The sequence below is a fragment of the Palaemon carinicauda genome, chromosome 8 (genome assembly GCF_036898095.1).
Source record: "Palaemon carinicauda isolate YSFRI2023 chromosome 8, ASM3689809v2, whole genome shotgun sequence".
NCBI lineage: Eukaryota > Metazoa > Arthropoda > Malacostraca > Decapoda > Palaemonidae > Palaemon > Palaemon carinicauda.
This window is the reverse complement of record NC_090732.1, coordinates 5,114,817-5,129,816: the sequence shown is the minus strand read 5'-3', so window position 1 is coordinate 5,129,816 and position 15,000 is coordinate 5,114,817. Positions and strand designations below refer to the sequence as shown.

Sequence of the window (15,000 nt, the reverse complement as noted above, 5' to 3'; positions counted from 1 at the left end):
TTTTTTTTTTTTTTTTTTTTTTTTTTTTTTTCGGGGGGGGGGAATTTAATAGTTGATTAATTTGTGTAAGCAATTCGATACAAGTTTATAATGATTGAGATAAGTATACCTACCGTTTTTTTTTTTTTTAATGGTGCACTAGTACAAACGCTGTGTATTAATGTCCCTTTCCATATAGCTCTAGTAATAATGCCAGGCTCAATGTACGGGGATATTACAAGGAATTCCATTAAAGCGGTTTTAATATATGAGCAAAGCGTGGTCAATATAAGCTCTCTCTCTCTCTCTCTCTCTCTCTCTCTCTCTCTCTCTCTCTCTCTCTCTCTCTCTCTCTCTCTCTCTCTGGTCTATAGATATTTGGGGTTACAGTGAGGCACCGGAGAGGACAGGACATGTGTATTTGACTGTACATACGTATCTATCAGTCTAACTATTTTGTAGTTGACTGTACATACGTATCTATTAGTCTATCTAACTATTTTGTAGTTGACTACATACGTATCTATCAGTCTAACTATTTTGTAGTTGACTGTACATACGTATCTATCAGTCTATCTAAATATTTTGTAGTTGACTGTACATACGTATCTATCTGTTTATCCATCTATTTTGTATTCGACTGTACACACGTATCTATCAGTCTATCTATCTATTTTGTATTTGACTGTACATACCTATGTATGTCTATCTATCTATCTATTATGTATTTGCCTGTACATACGTAGCTATCAGTCTATCTAACTATTTTGTATTTGACTATACATACGTATCTATCAGTCTATCTGTCTAATTATTTTGTATTTGACTACATACTTATCTATCTATCTATCTTTCTATATATCTATCTATGTATATAAGTATATGTGCGTTTGTTTGTGTGAATGCTTATGATATATATGGTGATAAAACCGAATTAGAAAAAATAACAAAGAATTGCGGTGTACCTCAAGGTTTTAGCTGGAACCTACGCTCTTTCGTACACAATATGATATATATGGTGATATAACCGAATTAAAAAAAAAAATAATAAAGAATTGCGGTGTACCTCAAGGTTTTAGCTGGAACCTACGCTCTTTCGTACACAATCTTATTAAGTGCGTAGCCATCCTGACCGCGTGAACCGAATAAAAAGTGGAGGTTTTAGTCTATACGGCGTCTCAACTCTCAAGGCCTCTGGCAGGATAACACTTGCGTACTACAGTAGACCCGTCTACCAATGCAGGCCTGAGTAGACCCGTCTACCAATGCAGGCCTGAGGTTTGGAATCCAATGCAATGTACAGCTGATTGCAGCTCAAGATGTATTTTGTTTTTATTGAAAGAAATCCCTTTTATTATTATTATTATTATTATTATTATTATTATTATTATTATTATTATTATTATTATTACTAGCTAAGCTACAACCCTAATTAGGAAAGCAGGATGCTTATAAGCCCAAGGGCTCCTCACCAACAGGGAAAAATAGCCCCGTGAGGAAAGTAAATGAGGAAATAAATAAACTACAAGAGATTGATTTATGTGAAGTTTTCTGGAACTGTAAGAGAAATAATGAACAATTGAAATAAGATATTTTAAAAACAGTAATAACATCGAAATAAATCTTTCATATATAAACGATAAAAACTTAAAAAAAAAAACAAGAGGAAGAGAAATAAGATAGAATTGTGTGTCCGAGTGTACAGTCTAGCAAGAGCAATTGAAAGAAGTTGATTTTGTTTACACTGTAATGTTTGTTTGCTTTCATTTCTTTCATTTTAATGCTGCAAAACAAAACTATGGTCACAGAAAGTCAGGTATTATTATTATTATTATTATTATTATTATTATTATTATTATTATTATTATCATTATTATTATTATTATTATTATTATTATTATTATTATTATTATTATTATTATTATTATTATCCCAAGCTAAGCTACAACTGTAATCGGAAAAGCAGGATGCTATAAGCCCAAGGGCTCCAACAGGAAAAGATATCCAAGTGATGTAAAGAAATAAGGAAATAAATAAACTATAAGAAAAGAATTAAACAATTGAAAAAGTATTTTAACACCAGTAGCAATATTAAAAGATCTTTGTAATACAAACTATACAAAGAGAATTATGTCTTCCTGTTCAACATAAAAACATTTTCTGCAAGGTATTCCACGGTCTTGGATTAGAGTTCTCTTGCTTGAGGGTACACTCGGGCACACTATTCTATCTTATTTCTCTTCCACTTGCTTTGTTAAAGTATTCATAGTTTATTTTAATGTTGTTACTGTTCTTAAAGTATTGTATTTTTCCTTGTTTCCTTTCCTCACTGGGCTATTTTCCCTGTTGAAGCCCCCGGGCTTATAGCATCCTTTTTTCCAACTAGGGTTGTAGCTTAGCAAGTAGTTGTAGTAATAATAATAATAATAATAATAATAATAATAATAATAATAATAATAATAATAATAATAACAATAATAATGATAATAATAATAGTAACAATAATAATGATAATGTAACAATAATAATAATAATAATAAGAATAATAATAATAATAATAATAATAATAATGATAATGTAACAATAATAATAATAATAATATTGCATGAGATAACAGAATTTCGTCAAAAGAAAAAGATGTTTGTTTTCTTATGAGTTCAGTAGGGTAAAGGTCTTTAACCGTTGCCTTTGCCAAGGTCATCTCATTCTAAGGGTGGAATTCGGTCCTAAATTTTTTGATAGTCCTTCAAGAATATAAGTAGATTTATACATGTTAATGTTTGAGTTAATGCATGAACGTGTACTGTACCTGTCCGCAGTACGTATGGTATTTGTTTTTAATTTTATCTGATATTATTTTTTTATAAATCAATTTATACTCATACCTCAGTAATGACTATTGATACAATGTTTTTATTTCTGCAAAACATTGAAATGATAAATAATACTTTTATCAGATATTGTTTTTTATGAATTAATTCATATTCATATATCTATAATTATCATTCCTACATTATTTTCAATTCTGCAAAAGATTCAAATGAAAAATATTTTCTTTTTTGTGTTGCGACGTATGTACACACACTCGTGTTTAAGTGTCTCTTGAAAAAGAATAAGGTTTAATTTGAAAATTGTCTTTGATGTCAGTTGTGGAATGTACTCTCTCTCTCTCTCTCTCTCTCTCTCTCTCTCTCTCTCTCTCTCAGAGAGAGAGAGAGAGAGAGAGAGAGAGAGAGAGAGAGAGAGAGAGAGAGAGAGAGAGAGAAAGAGTGTCTTATCCTCACTTTTATAGTCAATATAATTACATAAGGATGGGGAATTTTATGATAGAATATTTTGTGGATCCATAGTTTTCTTGTTGCACTTAATTTTTTATTTAGCAAATGTTCCAAGAATCCACCAGTATTAAAACTACTCGTATGTCTGATGGAATATTGTAGAAACACTAATTGCGAGGCAACCCATATTTGCTCATATTGGGGAAAATGCTTTCGAAAACACAACAGAATAAACTTAGACAAATGATTAGCTATATATAATTTGTTTAATGAGTGAGAAATGGAATTTTATGAGAAATTTTGTTCGAGGTGATACATGTTTCCTTATATTGAGGAAAATGATTTCGAAAACACAATAGAAGAAAATTAGAGTGACAAATGATTAGCTATATATAATTTGTTTACTGAATGAGAAATGGAATATTATGAAAATTTCGAGGCGATACATGTTTGCTTATATTGGGGAAAATGCTGTCGAAAACAAACACAACAGAATAAGCTTAGTCAAATGGTTAGCTACATGTAATCTGTTTAATGAATGAGAAATGGAATATAAAAAAAAGAATTCGAGGCGATACGTGTTTACTTATATTTGGGAAAATTCTATTGAAAACACAACAGAATAAACTTGAACAGACAAATGATTAGCTATAGATAATTTTTTAATGAATGAGAAATGGAACATTATACAAAAAAAAAAAAAAAAAAGAATCGAGGCAATACAATTGGGGAAGATTCTACCGAAAACACGACAGAATAAACTTAGACGGACAAATAATTAGCCATGAGAACTTAATTTAGTCTGACCTTGGATGAAATAAGGTGTTTGGACGAGAGCTGGTGGTCGTCTAGTGGCTGGTTGCAAGGAGGTAAGGACAGCGACGTTCCAACAAGCGGTAAGGTGACTGGTCGACTGAGTGAGGGCGCGAAGCTGAACCCGTAGTAGTAGTAGTAATATTGCTGGTTGTACCACTCACCCAGTTACCAGTCCCACATCATAAGCCCCCCCCCCCCTCCCCCCCCCCTCCCTACATCCCCGTGAAACTCGTGAATCTCTAGATATAACCCCTCCCCCCCAATAAACGTGCTTTTGAATCACATATAGGTCGCGTGCTTATGACTTGCGAACTCGTGAAAAGTTGACGTATGTTGATGTCATATAGAATATAATTACGCTGTTTGATTTGTTTATACATATGGAACCATAAGTATGCGTATGTTTAATTTTGTATAGATGCTATACATTGCATGAATGAAAGATATACATTGCATGCGTTTTGCTTGCTTATCTTATCATGCGTTTATGCTTAATATTACTACAGCCAAGCAAGTTGTAAAATGTATTGCGTTGCTCACATTTCTTCGTGGTAATTGATTTGAAGGAAAAGTTGGATTCAATCATTATAATCCCCGGATTGGGAATTGGATAAAAACTAGATTTTTTATCTTCGCAGATTCGTGCTTTATTTAATTCAAGGTGTCACTTCCCAATATTATATATATATATATATATATATATATATATATATATATGTGTGTGTGTGTGTGTGTGTGTATGTATATATATATATATATATATATATATATGTATATATGTTTGTGTATTTATGTATGTATGTATTTATGTATATATGTGTATATGTATGTATACATATGTATATATATATAGTGTATATATATATAGTATATATATACTGTATATATAATATATATGTGTATATATATATATATATATATATATAGAGAGAGAGAGAGAGAGAGAGAGAGAGAGAGAGAGAGAGAGAGAGAGAGAGAGAGAGAGAGAGAGAGAGAGAGAGAGAGAGAGAGGGTAAATGCTATTATTATTAATCAATTATATATATATATATATATGCATGTATGTATATATATTTATATATAAAAGAGAGAGAGAGAGAGAGAGAGAGAGAGAGAGAGAGAGAGAGAGAGAGAGAGAGAGATGTTTTGACTGTTTCAAGACCTGTCTAAAAACATAATGTACAGTACTTTACTGCGCAAAAAAAAAAAAAAAGTTGTACCCTACTTGAGACAATTAGTATTTGCTTTAAGTCACTCTGGCGTCGCTTGAGTTTTGACAAGTGGACTCCTCATCACCATGTAACCCATAATACCTTCACACACACACACGCGCGCGCGCGCGCACATACACAGATTGTGCACGACTCTCTTAAGACGATGCAATTTGTACTATTCACTTTCGTTCTAACGTTGTTTATTTTCAAATGTGTGTGTATATATATATATATATATATATATATATATATATATATATATATATATGTATATATATATATATATATATATGTATATATACATATATATATGTACATATATATACATATATATGTATATATATATATATATATATATATATATATATATATGTGTGTGTACATATATACATATATATGTATATATATATGTATATATATGTACATATATACATATATATATATATATATGTATATATATGTGTGTATATATACGCATATATATATATGTGTACATATATATATATATATATATATATATATATATATATATATATATATATATGTATATATATGTATATATATATATGTATATATATAAAACAAGTTGTGAATAAACAAATAAATAGATTTTCTATATTCATTTGATGTTTCTGAGGTAGCATATTCAGCTTAACACCAAATGTGATGTGTGATGGAATGTTGGTATGTGGCCTACGATTGTACTGAATATCAGTCGTAATGTTTTTATCAGTTATTTATGATAAGAACGATCTCAATTGTGACGTCACTAGGTAAACAAGTTTCATGTATTATTATTATTATTATTATTATTATTATTATTATTGCTCGCTAGTTACAACCTTAGTTGGAAAAGAAGTATGTTATAAGCCCAAGGGCTCCAACACGGAAAAATAGCCCAGTGAGGAATGGAAATAAGGGAACAAACAGAAAAAAAAAGAAATTGTCTAATGAAAAAAAGGAAGTCTTATGGTAACGATATTTTGAATGATTGATTGATTTAAAGTTTTCTGGCATCCTGACTTGAGTTTCAATGCATAATATCTAATATAAAGTTTGTATCTTTGGAGTTTTAAAGTTCAGTTTAGTAACCACATTTCGTCATTCATCCAATCACGCAATAGAATAACTATAACCTTACATGTTTTGAATTCCTTGCCTCTTATTATTATGGGTTGTGATTGCCAATGTGGTAACGTCCTTGACTGGTAATCGCCCGACCGGTGTTCGAGTCAGACTAGTTAGTTACTTTAGTCGCTGAAACCTCACCATCCTTGTAAGCTAAGGAAGGGGAATTTGGGGGAACCTATAGGTGTTTCTGCTGAGTCATCAGCAGCCATTGCCTGGCCCTCCTTGGTCCTATCTTGGGTGGAGAGGGGGCTTGGGCTCTGATCATATGTATAAATGGTGAGTCTCTAGGCCATTGACCTTCTTGCTAGGGCAATGTCAATGTCCATTGCCTCTGCCATTCATGAGCGGTCTTTAAACTTTTGAATACGGCATTGGTCTCATTCATTTGTTAGTAAACGGTTCTGTGTGTGTGTGTGTGTGTGTGTGTGAATTCGACTGATAGGTAGCGTGAGAGAGAAACAGAGAAATATATAGATAAGGGTTTCGTTGTTTAAAGTTGTAATCATGTTGTCAGTTATAATAGTTCTGTAGCAATAAATTGATGTTTCAAGAAGAGGCATTTATAGAACTTGATACAAATGCCACTTAATTTTATTACTATTGTGTATGATAAGCATTAGATAGGTTTGGTGTTAGCATTATGTAACACCATTTATCAACTAGAAAATTACCAACCTTTCAAAGTTGAACGTAACGTTATGATAACATATGTCAGCTGGTATCTGATGGCTGACTTTGTTCACTAGTTATCAGCTGACAATGGTCATGAAGCATAAAACCAGACTTGATCAGCAGTTTGGCATTTAGCAATAAGTGGTTTTATACGCACTAGTTTGCTAATTTGTAAGATATATTTATTTGCAGATAGATAGATCGGGTTTTCCTTTATGCAATTCGCAAGACTGAAAACCCATGATGACCATAGTTTAAAAGGTTTAAAGGCCGCTCATGAATGGCAGAGGCAAGGGACAGTGACATTGCCTTATCAAGCAGGACAATATCCTAGAGACTGACCATATATACATATGATCAACGCCCAAGCCCCCTCTCCACCCAAGCTAGGACCAAGGAGGGCCAGGCAATGGCTGCTAATGACTCAGCAGATAGACCTATAGGCTCGCCCAAGCCCCCTCTCCACCCAAGCTAGGACCAAGGAGGGCCAGGCAATGGCTGCTGATGACTCATCAGATAGACATATTCGCTCCCCAAAATCCCAAATCCTTAGCTCACAGAGATGGTGAGTTTGCAATGACCAAAGGAACTAACGAGTTTGAGATGGACTCGAACTCCAATCTGGCGATCACTAGTTAGGGACGTTAGAACATAGGCCACCACTAACCCCTACTGAATGAGTATGGGTTCTTTAAGATAAACATGCCTGAAATTTGAAATGTTCTCGTTGTTTGAAGATTGTAGGTTATTTAAAGGCAGTAGCTTCACATGTAGTTTTAAATTTGGTTTTCATTGTATGCATGGTATGTTTTAGGATATGTAACTACCCAATTATCTCGTCTACAACAATATTGAGATGCCAGTTAGATAGATTTGAACTCTATGGTGATGAGAGTTGTTTTACTTCAAACATGATTGGATTATTCATGTAAATATACTATGATATATATAAGCTATATGTTATAAATTGTAATTGTAAATGTGTACTGCCTAATAAAAGGGAAAATATTTAGAAAACATGAAAGGGTTTTTTTTTTTAATGTGTAAACGCAAGTTTAAAAAAAGATTCTAGAAAAGAATTTCTTATCTTTATATATATTGTGCTTACAAGATATCATTAGTTGATCTTACTCTATAACAGTTATGTAATTTTCATAAGTTTATTTGTTAATCCGGTAAGAAAATTGACATTTTCCTCGTTGCTCAGTATGTACCTTATCTCTCTCTCTCTCTCTCTCTCTCTCTCTCTCTCTCTCTCTCTCAGTATATAAATATGTATGTATATAATATATATATATATGCATATATATATGTAAATTATATATATATATACAAATATATACATATATATATAAATGTATATATATACAAATATATACATATACACACATTATACACAAATCTATACATACACACGTTATGTATATATATATATATATATATATATGTGTGTGTATATATATATATATATATATAGTATATATATATATATATATATATAGTATATATATATATATATATATATATATATATATATATAGCATATTACAATGTATATATCTGAACACTCAATAGCAATTCAGACTTAAATTCTCCTTGAGGACCGACTTGTTTTGCTTTCTCCATAGGGCCCTGATGGTGCTGTCTTAGCAACAGCGTAGATGATCTCCCTCGGGGCATTGACCATTGCCTGGCCTCAACAACTTTACCATTGCTCTAGATTTTATTCTTGACGAATGCTCTAGATGGTATGGTCACACTATACCTATCCCACAACGACTCGTTATGCCTACTTTTTTATTTATTTATTTGTTTATTTATTTATTTGTTTTGGCAGTGCTGTTCCTTTTTTAACCTTTTTTTTAATTCATGATGTAATGATAGATAGCTAAAACACCTTTTTACTAATTACTATTGAGAATAAAGGTATATTTATTTCCGATGTTGCATTCACCTTATGCTTACTTTCTTTTGTTTTGGCAGAGTTGTTCTTCTATTAACCTTTTTTTTTCTTTTAAATTCATGATGTAATGATAGATAGCTAAAACACCTTTTTACTAATTACTGTTGAGTATAAAGGTATATTTGTATTCCTATGTTGTATTTGCCTTATGCCTACTTTATTTTGTTTTGGCAGATCTGTTCCTCTATTAACCTTTCGTTTGGTTCATGATGGAATGATATATAGCTAAAACACTTTTATACTAATTACTATTGAGTGTAAAGGTATACGTTTATTTTTTCTATGTTGTATTTGCTTTATGCCCTCTTTCTTTTGTTTTGATAGTGCTGTTCGTCTATAAACCAACTGTTTACTAATTACTATTGAGTACAAAGGTATAAATTTATATTTCCCTATATTATATTTGCCTTGATGCCACGTGAATATTATTCCCCCACAAATCAAGATGCACGTATTAACTACGTGTAAATGAACATACTACTCGCAAATAGTGAGTTTACAAGCCTGAATGGAATGTTTAAGATTGTCAAGGGTTATTGACCCCTCACTGGGATTGAGGGCCCTGGGCCCCGGGGGGGATCGGGCCTGGGTAGTTGTAGGCTACCTGAGAAACCTTCACTTAATCCGCCATGACACAACTTGATCGTTGCGATGTTTGCTTATACGTGAGATGCTCTGTTTAATAGCTTTGTATGTTTACAGATTTTTAAAGACACTTGACATTTGGTTGTAATTCTGATTTGTTAATTAATAAAATTTGGAGACAGGTCTCATCTTTAGAGTAGATTTTTGAGAACCTTTCTACCATGTAAATGGAGACGGTTCCAGAGAAGAGAAACGGCGTAATAAAACGAGAGAGAGAGAGAGAGAGAGAGAGAGAGAGAGAGAGAGAGAGAGAGAGAGAGAGATTATAGGGGTACGGTTACTTTGCACTTGAATGATACCTTTATTTGAGGATAAGTAATGCTTGTATTTAGTGTCAAGGAACACAAGCAAGTAAACAAATTTGCAATTGTATAAATTAATCTGTCACCAGATCTCATAACTCTTTTCTTTCTTAAAGGGTCTTCAAAGAGTCCCATAAGAGATTCACATCTTTCGAAAAAAATGAATTAATCTAAGATTTCATAATTCTTTTCTTTCTTAAAGGGTCTTCAAAGAGTCCCAAGAGAGATTCACTTCTGTCGATAAAATTAATTAATCTAAGATTTCATAATTCTCTTCTTTCTTGAAGGGTCGCCATAAAATTACACTTCTGTCGATAAAATGAACAACGATAATCAGCAGAATACGATATTGTTTTTGAAAGTGACAGTGCCAGTCAGGGCTTGCTTAAACGTCCAATGAGAAATAACAGGCCGTGTTCTATATTCAGTTGCACACCCTCCTACCCTTGCATCGTAATGGCAGAATGTGGGGTTTTAATACAGGTGCATTTTATTATTATTATTATTATTATTATTATTATTATTATTATTATTATTATTGTCATTGTTATTATTATTACAAGCCAGGCTATAACCCTAGTTGGAAAAGCAAAAGGCTCCAACAAGAAAAAATAGCCCAGTGAGGAAAGGAAACAAGGAAATAAACTACTAGTAAAGAATAAACAATCAAAATATAATATTTCAAGAACAGTAACAAGATTAAATTAAACCCTTCACATATTAAAGAAAAAAAAACAAGAAGAAGGGAAATAAGATAGAACTGGGTGTCCTAGTGTACCCTCAAGCAGAGAACTCTAATCCTAGGCAGTGGAAGATTATGGTACAGAGGCTATGGCACTACCCAAGACCAGAGAACAATGGTTTGATTTTGGAGTGTCCTTCTCCTAGAAGAGCTGTTTACCATACCTAGAGTCTCTTCTACCCTTACCAAGACGAAAGTACTCACTGAACAATTACATTATTATTAAGAGATTCAGAAACCCCAGATCTACATTCAAAGAGAGTAGCATCATCTGCACATGCAACGTGCTTGTATTCAGCTACAATTTGAAACTTATTAGCCAAGCTACAACCCTAGTTGAAGTGATATAAACATCTTAATAAAATTTATTTTTAGAATCTCTCTCTCTCTCTCTCTCTCTCTCTCTCTCTCTCTCTCTCTCTCTCTCTCTCTCTCTCTCTCATAAGGAAGAAAGTGAATAATGATGTACAGTAAGCTTTACCCAACAGATTATAGATAAATTTCATTCCTTTGTTGACATAAGTGAAATGTACACAGGACCCACAACTTTTTCAAAGTCTTTATGTCCAACCATAGAATATTAGTTAATGAAGAAATAGATAAAATAAATAGCTGACATAATTTCCTTCGATATCAAAGGAATTCTATGTTCATTATCTTATTGCTTATCGCCAGAGGTTATGTTGTGAGCATTGTTAAAATTTCATTTTTTTTTTTCAGGTGGAAAAAGACAACTTAACCTGAATTTTTTTTTTTTTTTTTTGGGGGGGGGGGCAGTGATTGATTATTACCTGTTTTTTTTTTTTTTTTTTTTTTTTAGGGGGGGTGGGCGAGTGATTGTTGATAATTTGTCTAGCGTTAATTGCCTGGTATCCCTCCCTTCCCCTTTTTACATTTAACCTATTATGTATGCAGGTATTCATAGTTGATTTCTAACTGCAATAGAAAACGAGGATGATTGACAGAATGAACTAAAGTTTCTAAAAGAAAAAAAAAATTGAAAATATACTAGTCTTTTTCCATATGGTCATGGCACTCATACCAGATGGATTATCTGACCAAGAAGGGGGAAATATCCAATAAATATTTAATGACGAAATTAAGCTTATTAATCACGTGCATGTACAGTTGGACACGAATTCTTGGTACACCTCGCTCTCCACTATCCTTCCTTACACTATCTATTTGGTTACTTGCCTCGAAGTAAGGGTGTGACAGGGTGCACTACTAAGGAGGGAGATGTATCAAGGACTCCTGTCTCCAACTGTACATAAAATAGCCAAATCTATTTTGATTCCTGATATAGCCCTTTAAGGTTTTTTTCTTTCAAATCACATAAACCCACCATTAAAGGTTTTAAAGGCCGCACATGAATGGAAAAGGCAAGGAACAGTGACATTGCCCTAAAAGCTGGACAATATCCTAGAGAGTGACCATGTTTCATTTGATCAGAGGCCAAGCCCCTCTTCACCCAAGTAGTACCAGGGAGGGCCAGGCAAAGGCTGCTGATGACTCAGCAGATATACCTATAGGCTCCCCCAAACGCCCCATCCTTAGCTCACAAGGATGGTGACGTTGCAACAACCAAAGGGACTAAGGAATTTGAGTGGGACTAAACCAAAGTCTGGCGATCAATCGTCAGGGACCTTACCACATAGGCCACCTCAACTGCATTAATTCCAAAACACAAACATACATAAGTTTTACCTGTCGAGAACTCTTTGGCATAATTTCGGAACTGTATACTTAATTTTAGTTCTTTTTAAAAACATCACGTTTTAAACATTTCATCTTAATGTGTGTTGTATACTAATGAACTGCTCTTTGGGTCAGTCGGTGAACTGAGATCTGGGCATTACCTGATTTTTAGATTAGGTCATATTAGGTGACCTATATTTCGTTATTCTCTTGTCTTTTCTTTGGAGGATGCTACTGTTTTGTATATGATTATGAATGCTAACAAATGTAAAAATACTTAGATTTATGTCATTTACAGTTATTAGTAATCCAGCTCGTATCATTTATAACGGGGAGTTTGTACGTCTTCGATTGTTTCTTTTATGGTACGTAAGATATACGTAATTTTGCATTTTATTTTTATATGAATTTTCAGGTTGTATTTTATCTTTAGTTTGTTGTTGATGTTTTCTGTTGCCACAAACTGAAAATTGTATTATTTATTTTTATTAATGTCATTAAATACCAAAATTCTATTATTTATTATTATTGTCGGTAACTAGTTTCCACTAATGTATTTTCATTCATAATAGAAAACTACTGATTCTATCCTTGCTTTTCAAAATAGGTTTCATATTTTAATAAATTTAATCTTAAATAGCAGATGCTTATATTTCGTTTTTTTATGCATGTTTATTTTTTCTATTTTTTTCTTTTTTTGCCTGTTTATTTTTTGTTTTTGCGAACATATTATCAAAAGCCATTCTATTATTTTCTTCATTAGCTTTCACCTTATTGGTAGGCATCTTATAGATTTCAGGAAAGGATTCAGTTTGCAAGAATTTTAAGTGGAAATGGAAGTCATTTTACGTGATTATATCCACTTTTAATCAGAAATTATCCGTAAAAATATACTGTTCTTATCCGTATTTCAGTAAAATGCTGGAAACCGTAATTCTTACCCTACTTGTTATTATCTTTTATGGGTTGGTAACCGTAATATCACCCCTTTACATCAATATATTAGTTTTTAAAATTGTAAATGCCAGGCAACATTTATTCCAAGATTTTTATGGGATTTTATGCAAATTTTTAACATTATAGTTAACCAGTTGGTCTTTCAAAATTACATTTTATAGTAATTTCAAGATGCTTAGGTCAATTTTTCTTTCATATGTGTGTGTATAAAATACTTTTTATACGCATGTGATGGCCTATTTGATAATGTCCCTGTCCGGTTATCGCCAGACTGGGGTTCGAGTCCCACTAAAACTCGTTAGTTCCTTTGGTCGGTGCGGTGCAACCTTGCCATCCTTGTGAGCTAAGGATTGGTGTTTTGGGGGAGCCTATAGGTCTATCTGCTGAGTCATTAGCAACCATTGCCTGGCCCTCCCTGGTCCTACCATGGGTGGAGAGGGGGCTTGGACGCTAATCATATGGACGAGTATATATGGTCAGTCTCTGGGTTCATTGTTCTCCTTGCTAGGACAATGTCGCTGTCCCCTGCCCCTGCCATTCATGAGCGGCCTTTAAACCTATGAAAGAATATATATAAATTAGCTCTATCGTTGCAGAAGTGAAAATTCTCTCAGTTTACTATATAGACTGTGCAGATTTTATAAGTTTGCTGAGCCATTTTGTTTTTGGTATTTGCTGTCATTATTTTCCACACCACATTGGCTAAATTAAATTTCAAATTTTCAAACATAGATTGTTAGCTGTCTACGCATTACTTTTTGTAAAGAACCATAATGGTGTTCGTATACTTAAGAAGTATTTCAAAATAGAAATATAAGTGTTGATTTATAGTAATAACTAGAGGGACCCTCAGTAGAGCACAGACCTCCTCCGCTGCACGTTTTTTCTTGACCTTTTGCTCGACTGTGACCTTTCACTTTGACCTTCCAAAATTAAATGATTTCCAGCTTTTTACATAACAGTTAATCCCTGCAAGTTTCATTACGATTAAAATTGTGGTCAGGAAACTTTTCACAAACAAACCCACACATATAGCCTACACACACACACACACACACACACACACACACACACACACACACACGGGGGTAGAACATAAAACATAACCTCCTTCCTAGTTGGAAAAGCAGGATGCTATAAGCCCAGGGGCTCCAACCGGGAAAATAGCCCAGTAAGGAAAGGAAAAAAAGGACTATAAAATATTTTAAGAACAGTTACAACATCAAAATAAATATCTCCTATATAAACTATAAAAAACATTAACAAAATAAAGAGGTTCAGTCAATCCTCCCATAATTTACTTATACTTTGAACATTGAATGGAATTTATTGAATAAATTATTATTAATAATTGAACATAGCATTTTATGAAATTAAGTAATTTACTCTCTTATTTATATTCATTTCGACTATAATACCATTGTCCATTTATATCTAGCATAAGTAGATAAGAAGCACCTCCATATTTGTGTGGTTATACTCTCATCTTCATTATTAAGTCTGCTTTTATCAGGATTTTCAATTATATTGTATGACTGCAATACTATAAAGAAATTATGGCCCTATTTACTTTCGGTGAAAGTAATTATTGTGATACTGGCGA

General features: G+C 32.8%; 1 protein-coding gene and 1 long non-coding RNA gene across 3 annotated transcripts in view; one reads left to right on the top strand and one right to left on the bottom strand.

Annotated features, from left to right (window-relative positions):
• Positions 1 to 4,187, bottom strand: part of LOC137645609 (uncharacterized) — a 25,676-nt gene extending 21,489 nt beyond the window's left edge. The window contains exon 1 of the mRNA XM_068378407.1: positions 4,065 to 4,187. The gene's annotated coding sequence lies outside the window, so the exon portion shown is untranslated. The remainder of the gene's footprint in view (positions 1 to 4,064) is intronic.
• The window catches only part of LOC137644811 (uncharacterized), a 790,433-nt gene that overhangs the window by 769,807 nt on the left and 5,626 nt on the right, over positions 1 to 15,000 (top strand). The gene's annotated exons all lie outside the window — the stretch shown is intronic.